The sequence below is a fragment of the Poecilia reticulata genome, linkage group LG1, assembly GCF_000633615.1.
Source record: "Poecilia reticulata strain Guanapo linkage group LG1, Guppy_female_1.0+MT, whole genome shotgun sequence".
NCBI lineage: Eukaryota > Metazoa > Chordata > Actinopteri > Cyprinodontiformes > Poeciliidae > Poecilia > Poecilia reticulata.
In genome coordinates, this window is record NC_024331.1 from 26016280 (window position 1) to 26019275 (window position 2996).

Genomic DNA, 2996 nt, shown 5'->3' on the forward strand with positions numbered 1-2996 from the left:
GTATTATTCTTCACCTTTTGTGATAAAGGCTGTTCCATACTAAAAAAGAAATCTGTTTGATTCTAAAATGTTTAAACATTTATAGCAAGGAATGTAAGCAAATTATTCATTTTCAAATACTCTCTAGATCTCAGGAAGTAAGACATTACAGTTAAATAAAACTTATGTTTTAAGTCTTAGTTTAATTAGTCAAACCCATTTGCTCAGGAATAAATTAAATACTTAAGTGAACCAAAAAATTTTACAGGCTTAATATCTGTGTTCCGCCTCCACTCATAGGGGGAAACTAGCGGGAGTTTTTAAAACGATTTGCCGGGAGACGTGCGTTCTCTCTCGGTGTACCGAACATGGAGCGCCCGGTCAGCTGACASCTGGCGAGGGGAGCTGGCTGTTAATGCAGCGGGAACAGACATCTCCGAAAACGTCGGAGCAATATTGCAATTAAGTGATTTATTGATGCACCGAGAAGATATCTGAGATCTATACATCAACATTCTCGCCGAAAAATATTGTAAAAAAAATCATTTTAGCCATTTTCCATTTTTTTAGGAATTTTTTGGTCAAAATTGAGAGTTTTTCTTCAATAGCTTCAAGGTCATGTGACCTATAGACTAAAAATCACTTTAAAATAATTATACTAGTCTCTATAGATGAGGCACAAACTTTTGTTTTCCATTTTTAGCCATTTTCCATTTTTTTAGGAATTTTTTTACTCAAAATTGAGGGTTTTTCTTCAATAGCTTCCAGGTCATGTGACCTGTTGACTCAAAATCACTTTCAAATAATTATACTAGTCTCTATAGATGAGGCACAAACTTTTGTTTTCCATTTTTAGCCATTTTCCATGTTTTAGGATTTTTTTGGTTAACATAGGTTTTTCTTCAATAGCTTCCACGTCATGTGACCTGTTGACTCAAAATCACTTTCAAATAATTATAGTAGTCTTTATAGACTAGTATAATTATACTAGTTATTAATTATTAGTCTATAAAGACTAATTATACTAGTCTGAAAATGTAATGTTTCAGTTGTTGTTGTTTCTATGACTTTTTATTTTTGTAATTTTATGGTGTAAAGCTCTTTGAAATGCCTTATTGAAATGTGATATATAAATAAAATTTGATTAGATTTTTTTGATTTGGGGGTTTTCTGTCCGAGGCCACGTTCTGCACAACCAGGGTTTTGAAGGGATCCATTTTGGTGGCCTTGGGATCACGTCTCTGCTTTTGGCAGATGATGTGGCCCTTCTGGCTTCATCATGTCGTGATCTACAGCTTCACTGGAGCAGTAGTAGTAGTAGTAGCCGAGTGTGAAGCGGCCGGGAGGAGGATCAGTACCTCCAGATCCAAAGCCATGGTCTTGAGCTCGAAAAGGGTAGAGTACCTTATTTGGGTCAAGTAAGATTTTCCTGACCCAAGTGGAGGAGTTTAAGCATCTTAGCATCTTGTTCAATGTTGGAGTTCATTCATTTCTCTCTCTGTTCGCCACCCATGCTCATTAACCAGTTTCAGGACCCGACCAGAACCACTCATTGTAAATTGAGAAATAATGAGATTTGGTTATATATAAAAATAAGCTTTAATGCTAAAAGATGATCAAATTTCACAATCCATACATATCATCCAAATGGAACATCATGCTCCTTAGGTTACATTCATCGTCCAGCTCTGGGGCCAAGTGACAAGAAGCCAAGTGAGGCAAAGATTGTAGCAAGTTTAGCTTTTTATTCATCTCTGCAATCTGGACCCTCCATAAACGGTACTCTAATCAGTTTCAGTCKGTTTACATATGACTGCCAGCAGTCACATATAAACATAGTTATGTATGCTGCAGCGTGTTAAGCAGATGAAAGAGGCTAAAAGAGATGGAGGAAAATGCAGAATCCATAACATTAAGAATGAGGAGAAAAATGGAACAGGAGATCAATAGACGGATTGGCGTAGCGTCTGCAGTAAAGTGGGCGCTGGACCAGTCTGTCGTGGTGAACAGGCAGCTGGATCAAAAAGGAAGGTCTCCATTTGCCAGTCGATCTACGTCCTTACCTTTATCTATGGGATTGGTTTAAGGGTCTTGACTGAAAGAACAAAATTACAAACACAAGCGGCCAATATTATTTTTTTCCATACGTTGTCTGGGCTCTTCCTTAGTGATAGGATGAGAAGCTCAGTCATCCAGGAGGGACTCAGAGTAGAGCCGCTGATTTTTCACTTTGAGAGGAGCCAGCTGAGGTGGGTCAGGCATCAGATTAGAATGCCTCCTTGGCGCCTCCCTAGTGAGGTCTTTTCGGCACGTCCTACCAGGAGGAGGCCCACAGGAAGACCCAGGACACGCTGGAGGGACTATGTCTCTCAGCTGGCCTGGGAACGCCTTGGGATTCCCCTGGAGGAGCTGGGGAGAGGGAAGTCTGGGCCTCTGCTGACCCCACAACCCGACTGCGGACAAGGGGAAGATGATTGATTGATTGAATTTTCTTAATAGCTTATGGGTCATGTGACCAATTAACTCTAAATAAATGTAAAATTATTCTACTAGACTAGGTGGTGCACAATCATATCTATTCCATTTAACCCTTTTTGTTCCTTGTCATTGGGTCACATTAAATGTAAGCTATTAAACACAAATCATATTTTTTTAATTTAAATTATGGAAAAAAAAAGAAAAATATCTAAAATGGGGAAATAAGGAGAGTGCCTCATCTCTATTGATTTATAAAGCAATTTCAAAGTGGTTTTGAATCAATAGGACAAATGTCTTGGAAGCTAAACAAAAACATACTAAATTTTGACAAATAAAATTGCTAAAAAATAAAGTATAAAAATGAAAAACAAATGATTGTGCCTCATCTATACAGACTGATAGAACAATTTCACACAGATTTTGAGTCTATAGGTCACATGACCTGGAAGCTATTAAGAAAAACCCTAAATTTTGACCAAAAAAATCCTAAAAAATGGAAAATGGCTAAAAATGGAAAACAAAAGTTTGTGCCTCATCTA